Raw genomic sequence first — 10,220 nt, forward strand, 5'->3', positions numbered from 1 at the left:
TGTCTTCTCCTCGAACCTTCTAGCTCCTTCTTCTTCTTCTAGCTTCAAGAACACACAAAATCACTCAAGAATGGCTCACACACTAACAAAATGCTCTAGGGTTTCGTGGATTAGGGTTTAGGACTTGGAGGTTGAAAATGAGGCCAAAAGACGCAGATTAAGATGCTTAAGTAGGGTGCAAAATCCCGAAATTAGGGTTTCACTCTGGCAGATTTACTCGCCGAGTCGAGTGTTCTCGACTCGTTGAGTAGATGGCTGAAAACCCGCATCCAAGACTCGATTCTACTCGACGAGTCTGGGGCTTCCAACTCGTCGAGTAGCTCTATAAAAATGAATAATTTATAAATAAATGCGTACCAGAAACCAGACGTTACAGTATTTGTCGATGAGATTAATGATTATTTGATCGACCAATTTCGTGAAGAAGAGAGAATTTACTATAGTTTTTATGAATCCATAGACGATATAAATAACTTCTATTCTTTGGAATTTTGAAAATTTGGATGCCCGATAATATTGTTACTGAATCTCGACCCATTAAGTGGATTGTGTAATGACACCCGATTGATATGTAAATGTTTTCAACATAATGTCGTTGATGTCGAAATATCTCTTGGTCAACATGTTGGAAATAGGGTATTTTGCCAAGGATTCCTCTATCTCTGTCTAAGATGACAGGTTCTCATTCAAGTTGAGAGAAAACAATTTCCAATTCGATTATATTTCACGATTACAATCAGTAAAGCTCAGGAACAAACAATTTCAAATGTATGTATTTATCATCTAAAATCGGTTTTCTCGCATGACTAACTTTATGTGGCATTATCCAGAAGGATAGAACGTGCCAACACAAAAGTATTAGTGACCATGACGATGAATTCAACGACAGTGAAGTCTACACATCATGTGGTGTATAAAGAAGCATTGCAGGATTAATAACAGATAATCAAGCATATGTTCATGTATATTTGTAAAGAAACCAAACTTTTCATTTTTAGTTCTTATTGATATCGTTTCTTTGAGCATAACTTTTATTGATATTTATTTATATGTAAACTATTTACGCAAAATAACTAACCGCATCTAGAAACTGATTTCTCAAAAAAATATTCATACTCGTCGCTTGGCGTGGGTAAACGGCTAGTGTGTGTGTGTGTCTATATATATATATATATATATATATATATATATATATATATATATATATATAGAGAGAGAGAGAGAGAGAGAGAAGTTCAATAGAGAACCTTTATTAATCAAGAAACCAAGGAACTAATCTAAAGCGATCAATGGCAAAAGGAATGGTTGTAGACTTTTACAATGAGTGCACATGCACCGAATTATAACAAGGGTTAATATCACTGCAACCCTACCAACTATCAGGTTCTGTTTTAAATGGTCCTTCATGTTTTTTTTTTGTCTTTTAGGGGCATAAAGTCCATTATTACCTATTAAAAAAGGACCTTAACCTGTAATTACCAGTTTCCTTATTAACGTGGCTTTTTCACTTAAAATCGAAATTAAACTAAAATCCTCCTCACATCTTTATCCATCGTCTTCTTCTTCCACAAAGCTTTGATGTTGCATCCATTCACAAAACCAGCCACCATTCTTCCTTTAACAACATAAGTCCATCATAATCGACCCAAGAATACCATCTAATTTGTGTACATCAATATGTCTACCGCTAAACATAGCGGGAACAACGATATCATGACCTCCGATAGTAATCAGCGATCTTGGATATCTGTGCTACAAAGAGATGGGTTTGAGATCTGTTTGTCAAAAACAAGAACCATAGTAAATCTGAACCAAATCAGACCTCAGACCTTCTAAGTTTTTATTGCTGGTGGCTGTTTTTGAAACTTAAGAAACAAATGCAAGAATGAAAACGACAAAACTCAAAGATATGTGTCAGCTGACCGGACCTCCCATTCATTTTCATCTTTGGTGCGGGGACTGAGCTCGCGTTCATGGAAGTCCCCTTTGGTGTTCTGTTCCTTAGGCACATTTTGTTTCGGTTTTTTTTCCCGATTTTGTTCCAAATCTAGGTGTGATTTGCTTCTTCTGATCTTGGAAAAAAGATAATGGCAGAAATCAAACATTTATTCATATTGTTCATAAAACATTAAAAAACCTATTTAATTTTTAATCTAGAAAACAAAAGTACGATATAAGTTATTGAATGGTTTACTGTTATGATGATGTTATTGTGATCAATGATTCTTGAAGCAATGAGAGAGAGAGAGAGAGAGAATCATTCCAGCACATGTGGACCAATTTCAAATGATGTTGCAGTAAATCAATTTGACTAGGTAAATGTTTACCGAATGACCCCTTCCATTATCTGATAATGGCTTTTTTAACATATTAAAATGGACTTTATGCCCCTAGAAAGCCAAAAAATTAACATTAGGGATCTTTTAAACCAAAACGGAAAAGTTTGTAGGGCGTCAGCGACATTTACCCTTATAACAAAACTCACTTCTTTTGTTTTTCGTTTAACTTTTTTTAGGCCATGTTTTTTATAAAAAAAAAAAAAAAAAAAAAAAAAAAAAAAACCCGAATATAACGTTGTTCATGATTTTCAGTCATTTTTGCATAGAGATCCGTATTGATATACAAAAAAAAAAAAAAAATTCAAAAAAACTCGTTTCATTTTATTGTTTTTTTGAAAAGTTAAGACCTATATTTTATCGAAAAAATTTAATAAATATATCAAAATTCATAATTTTTGGTACTCTTTAAACATAGATTCATATTGATGTAAAAAAAATTCAATATAGATTCACAATCTGAATAATAGTAAGTCAGATTCACTTTATGAACGTTAAAATTAAAATATTTACAATTAAGATTCACACCGATCGAGGGGTTTTTTAATCAATGTTGATGTTAATTAACAGAGGACAAAATTTTGAAAATTTTGGTATAATTAGTTTCTTTTATATAAAAATAAACTTAAGTATTAAAAAAACAACAAAACGAAGTGGGTTTTTTTCGAAAAAAAGTTTGTTTTTTTATATATCAATATGAAATTAGGAAGAAAAATCGTGAACAATGGTATATTCGTTTTTTTTCCGATAAAAAATATGGCTTAAAAAAATTTAAACGAAAAAATGAGGTGAGTTTTTTGGTAAAGATGTGGATTTATGGTATAATCCAATGTATGTGCGTCCAATGTACAAGTATACATTTATTTCCTTGATCGTTGATCGCTTTATATATATATATATATATATATATATATATATATATATATATATATATATATATATATATATATATATATATATATATATATATATATAGACACACACACCCCTAGGACCAGGGTAGGTCTAGCCCCACCCTCGTAATTTCAATTTTAAAAAAATAATAAGATATCATTTAAGTATTTATGATATATGTTATTTTTTGGGAAATCGAGTAGTCTAACCTTTATGAACAACCAATTTAATAAAAATAACCTTAAAATATTTTTTTTGGAAAAATGACCACATGATCCGGAATACCATATTCCGGAGCATGTAGTTTTGTTCCAGAGTTTTGATCCGGAAGACGATATTCTGGAGTATTTATGATATTGTTCCAGAGTTGGTGCCGGTATGTGGGGATGAGGTCCGGAATCTGATACTACGTACCTTCTAGAGTGAAAAAGTGTATTCTAAACTGAAGTTCGGAATGGCTGTACATTCCGGACTGATGTTCCAAAGAGCTAGAATATGCAATAAATTTGTGTTTTTAATATATGTGTGTGATCGATAGTTTCCATAAACACTGCGGAATGAGTACGTATATGGTTTTTTTTCGAGTTACAGTTTCTAGTGGGGGGCAATAGCAACGTATCGACGGATGTATGTAGTATTTTGCTCCGGATTACAAATGCTTTGGTGTAGATATAAGTAATGATATCAACTTCGTTGGGTTAGTTGCTTCCAAGTCCATGTTACACACTAATCAAATTCGTCTATCTTTTCAATGTCCTTGATGAAATATAGTTCTGCAGATTCGTGATGATAGTGATATTAGATATTTTCTTTATTTTGTTACTATTATGCCTCCCAACACAATACAACTGTTTGTTGTTAATAATGTTTTAGAAAGTGGTACTAATCACGTTACATCCCAAAGATGAGGTAATACCAATTTTAACCCTGTATATGAAGAAACGTTGCATTTTGGTCCCTGTGCACGAGAAGGATTGCAAAATGGCCCATAGTGGCATTTTGGTAATTTTGGGTCGGGACTTAGTACGTTTGGTGTACGCTTCGTATGCAAGGCGTACACGCGAGGAGAGTAGTACGTTGGGTGTACACCGCGTATGCAGGGCGTATGTGCGAGGGTTTCAAACCTTAAATTTTAGGGTTTGGTCCCTATTTAAACATCCTTATGGCCCCAAAACCTTCACCCTCATCTGCCTCTATTTGAAAAATCGTCCCTCTAGCTAACCATAAGTGAGAAGAGTACATTTGAGCTTATTTGTGTGTTTTGGTGGTATTCTTGAAGAAGAAGAATGTGGTAGAAGGACATTGGAGCTTGGAAGAAGCTTGGATATGGGATTCTTTACTTGCCAGCAACCTCCAGGAGGTAAAAAAACTCCTAGCTTGATCATTATTTCTTGTAGATCTACTTATTCCTCCATTTAAGGCATTTTGGTCCCAACCTTTGTGATTCTTGAGCATGGCATACTCTTGATCAAATCCTTTTAGACCCAATGAAGGGCTTTGAGTCATAAAAATGAGATCTTGATGCTTAGTTCTTCCCCATAAATGCTCCAGAAGGTCTTAAGGTATTAAGAAGTTGGGATTGTTTGTATTAAGCACTTAATGGGCATGTAAAGTCATAAAGTTGGAAACTTTATGACTCTGAATGGTATTCTGGCCTTGGATCCGCATTTAGACGTAAACATTCGAAGTATTAAGCTCTTAATTGGTTAAGAAAGAAAGACTGTGTGTACGTTGGGCTTACCAAATGGTACGTTGCACGTACGCAGATTGATCCCCGATGCATCAGACGCGAGAATGCCCCACATACACTGTGACATCCCCAATTTCACAGCCAGAAAAGACCAATTTGTTTATGCTTTATTTAAAAATCTGAGTATCCTTTTGAAGAATAATATTGAAAAATTTGTTCCTAAAAATATGATAAAGATATTATCAAAGCATTTCCGAAGAAATGTATTTTAATTATATTAAAAACGTTGGGATGTCATTGTTAATACAATGGAAATAACACAGGCCTTACAAATATATATTATTCTACTAGCCTATAATCCATAAATCTCTCATCTGATCATCACACATGTATGCTCTGGTGCCACTACCTGTAATACAAGAAATTGAGTAGGTCAGACTTGGGAGTCTGGTGAGCACATTTGGTTTTCAACCCACAATAATTAAATTCTTTATTTTCATCAAACCATTCAATCCGATTACCCGTTCCCGTTATCCTCACTTTCTGTCGCTAAAGCATCTAATTTAAGGGACCTATCCTAAGGATTATCCTCGGAATAGACAATAATGCTTAGGGGATTCCTCAGCAATATATGAAACATCCAAAAATGTGGTCCCAAAATTTTCAATTTAATAATAGATAAAATAGTATTTTCCCATAACATCCAAACATTTGAAAACAAACCAATGCATCATTTTGCCATAAATCAAAGTAAAACATCATAACAGAATCTCAATGGTGTGTGCGATGCAGTCATCCTGAGCTCTTCCCCTTGGAACCGGAAGTACCTGAAACATAGACTAAAAACCGTCAGTACAAAGCTTAGTGAGTTCCCCTAAAATACCAAATAACAATCATACAGTAAACATATAGTGGGCCCCGCCCTATCATATGGCCCTGATCACATAACATAGAAATATCCATCAGGACCCCCCCCCCCCCCGACATCGGGCCTTAGCCCGGAAAAACACATATACACAGGCACATGCAAGAGTCACAAAGACAACTAGCATACTAACAACATAACATTAATATGGGCCGACATTGGTGCCTTCGACCCGCTAACCCGGTAAGGAAACTCACCTCGAATACAGAAGGGTAACTGAATGGATCCCGACTCTACTCAACCCCTAAACATAAAAGATTTCCTTAATTACAACACGAAATGCTCAAAAGCCCCCCATAGGTCAAACTTAGTCAAAGACTAAAGTCAAAGTCAAAGTCAACAGCCCGAGTTGACCCAAATCGCCAAGTTGTCCTTCCACTCGCTGAGTTTCTCCTTCAGTCTGCAAAGTCGGGAAGGAACCGATCCAACTCGACGAGTTCATCCATGAACTCGCTGAGTTCACCAGAAATCCAACATCTTAATCTAGTAAGCTGACCTTATCAAAACTAAGACCTTCAAAACTCATATCTTAACTAAAATGGCCTCAAGGAGGGTAAAGTTTCCAACTTTACCCCCAACAACCACCAAAATGGGTTCAAAACCCAAACCCTAGGCTTAAAAGGGTAAGGACTTAATCATTAAGCATTACATCACCAAAGGTACAACTCCAAACTGGAGAGTTGTTCCAAAAAGCTGAATGGCCACATAAAGTTTCCAACTTTACACTCATGCATAACTAGAAGAAGATCAAATACCCCAAAGAAGCCATAAGAAGGACTTAATGAATGCATGAAACCCTTAAGACCATAAATTTGGCACCTTTATGGCATAAGAGCTCATAAAGACTATAGATCTGAGAGAACAGCACTTGGGACGTCCTACACCCTAATTAACCACCCAAACATGGCCAAAAGTGTTAAACTAACCCAAAAAGAGATCTAAGTCAATATTAAGCAAGGATAGAACTTTATACCCGAAATGTGCTAGAAATGGAGCAGAGAATGAAGATCTAAGATCTCCTACTTGAATCACCACCTTGCACCAAGCTTTTGTTCCTTCAATGAGCTTCAAACACACCAAAACACACCCATAATGAACTCACAACACTCAAGGAGGCTTTAGAATTTCGAGATTATGGATAAGGGCTATGGAGGTTGGGAATGAGGCCTACACCTGGGATTTAAGGTGTTTAAATAGGGTGCAAAACCCTAAAATTGAGATTTCCTTCCCAACTGCCAACTCGCCGAGTTGACTCATTAAACCCCGCAGCCAAAACAACTTCGAAACGTCGAGTTGAGGCTTCCAACTCGACGAGTCCTCCAAGAAAATCCAAATAATTGAAATTAAATTCATACCAGAAACCAGACATTACAATATATGTCAGTAAGGTAACCATGAGGGTGAGGGAGTACATCTGGTGAGCACTTAGTTCAAAAACACCTACAAGTTGCGAGCATGCTAGCGTTCCACTGGATTGTCTAGAATAGTCTGTGGTTGTCATCCATACTTTGCTAGATGAATAGATCATCTTCAAAGTCAAGGACTCTTATCATTTATCTCATCTTTCATGTAACGTGCCAAAAATACGAGCCAAAAACACCTTCTCCAATGACTGCCTTGACTCCACCAGGTCCCTTTCACTACAGCTGATCACTGCTATACCCATCCTAGGCTTGCCCCAGGAAAATCTCTAACTCCACCCTACCCGGTCCTCAACTGCTGAAGGCCTCCTTGTAATGCCAATTAGTCATTACCTGAATACCATCACATGTGGTGAGGCTCAGATAATCCTTCGAGTAACAGACTCGACTCTACAACGGCTAGACTCAGACAAGAGCTGCGCAATAGGGCCAAATCCAGCACTCTAAGATTATTCAAGCCTGATCACATGTGACGTGACGTATTCACCTAATATCCAACTCCCATCACTCAGAGTCCCACGAAGCACAAAGCAAGCAGCATTCAGACAAAAGGGAACAACATCAAGCAAATCCATCCTCATAGAGAAAAGCTGAACTAGCATACAATGCTAAACTCATACTATCAGGCATAACCTAAAACAGGCTATCCTACTGCTGTCTACTCAATTCTAGCATGCAGTTTTTCATACACTGAAGCACATAAAGCAGGCACATAAGGCATCACTCCTAGATCCTTAGTCCTATTCTAGCATGCTGTTCTACTGAAATTGATAAACATAACATAAGCTTGTATGGGTACTTTTGAGAATACTTACTTGAGCTCGGCCGGTCGCGCACATCACACACTTCGTTCCTTCTTAAATCTCTTTACTTAGCTTTTTAGAAAATATTTTCTTCTTTAAAATCTTGTAATCCCTCGATTTGAGTTCAGACACCCCCGAAGGTGTGTTCGAATCCATCAAACCAGGGCTCTGATACCAACTTGTAACGTCCCAAAAATACGAGCCAAAAATTTCATTTTTAAAACTTATACTTAGCAAAACATTAGAAATAATACGTTCATCGATCATATCATTTCATAAAAGATATCGTATGTCTGGAAAACATTTTATAAAAACATAATAATGTCAGAGTACAAATCCCCAGGAAGATCTCATAGTGCGGAATACAAGGCATGTGTGTGATGGGCCGCTACCGCACCAGCTCCTTCCCCTTCGAAGAAGAGGTACCTGAAACCAAAACTGAAAACTGTAAGCACGAAGCTTAGTGAGTTCCCCCAACATACCACATACCATACAATCACATAACATACATATATTGTCAGGCATATCTGGGTGTCCGACCTACCCCTTCGGTCCTCTCGACCGGATACTGTCTAGTATATCTGGGAGCTGGCCTCCCCTTCGGTCCTCTCGACCGGATACTGACCAGTATATCTGGGAGCTTGTCTCCCCTTCGGTCCTCTCGACCGTATACTGGCTAGCATATATGGGTGCTGGTTTCCCCTTCGGTCCTCTCGACCGGGTACTGGGGACTATTTCACCCCCTACTACTACCACATAACACATAAATCACGAAATTTATCTAGCATGGTTGGGCATGACCACCCCTTCGGCCCTATCGACCGGGAATTTTGGGGACTATCTCCCCCTACTGTCACTAGCACATAGCATCATATCATACTAGCACAATAACATATCACAGGTAGTAGCAACCCTAGATGAATATCACATAGACAATCATCTATCATACAACTCCTACTGGTGGGCCGACATTGTGGCCGTAGACCCACCACTACTAGAAGGTAACTCACCTCAAAGTAGTTGCTGATCTGCGTGGGAACTGACTGTCTTCTGCTGGTGCCGCCCCGGAAATCCTTCGGCTATAATTCCCACGAAACACTCAGTCAAATACTGCTAACCGACCTCAGGGTAAAATGACCATTTACCCCTAACCAAGCCAAGAGTCAAAGTCAAAGTCAACTTCCAGTTGACCCGACTCGCCGAGTTGGCTTGCCAACTTGCCGAGTCCCTATCCCTTTGTCTGACCATAATCCCGTCTCTACTCGTCGAGTTAGGCATTGACTCGACAAGTTTTCCGTCTAAACCAAAGTCCAATAGTCCTTCATCCTACTCGCCGAGTTGTATGAACAACTCGTCAAGTTCATCTTCATCCGAAGAACACTCTATGTTGAGACTCGCCGAGTTGTATGAACAACTCGCCGAGTCTGTTCTTGAGGCAAGAAGATTGTGTTAAACTCGCCGAGTCAGAGCATTGACTCGCCGAGTTCCTTCATGGGTGAGTCTGGTTTTCGACTCACTGAGTCACTCCCCATGACTCACTACTCCACTCCGCAAACATGAAAAGGGGGAAAACTCGGGGACTCGCGAATCGACTCGCCGAGTCCGATGAACGACTCGCCGAGTCTTCCACATGCAAATACTATATACTTGATTTTGCTCGAATCCAACTCATGTCATACATAGATCTGGGTTTCTAGGGCTTGATTAACACGTAAAGTTTCCAACTTTACGTGTAAATAAACACCAATGAAGGTTTTAGGGCTCAAAATGCACTAAAAGAGTAGATCTAGGGCTTTCATGCAATATGGCTCCATAAAGGCACTAGATCCGAGCTCCTGGAGCTCAATCATGCGTAGATCTAAGGGTTAATCAACTTATTACAAACCCTAATTCATAATCAAGCTTGGAAATGGCTCAAGAAGGACTTTAATGGAGCTACAAGGGACTATAAGTATGAAAACAGAGGGAAACTGAGTTATATCACAAGGAAATCACTGAAATAACACCAAGATGTCTGGCCTCCTTCTTCTCTTCTTGATCTACTCTCCTTTCCTCTCAAAATCTTCAAGAAAACACACCAAAGCACTTCAATCTCACAAGGAACAAGGGTTGGATGATATAGGGAGCTCTAAGGGTGAAGGGGGCGAGCTT

This window comes from Lactuca sativa, chromosome 7, assembly GCF_002870075.4.
Source record: "Lactuca sativa cultivar Salinas chromosome 7, Lsat_Salinas_v11, whole genome shotgun sequence".
NCBI classification, from domain to species: domain Eukaryota; kingdom Viridiplantae; phylum Streptophyta; class Magnoliopsida; order Asterales; family Asteraceae; genus Lactuca; species Lactuca sativa.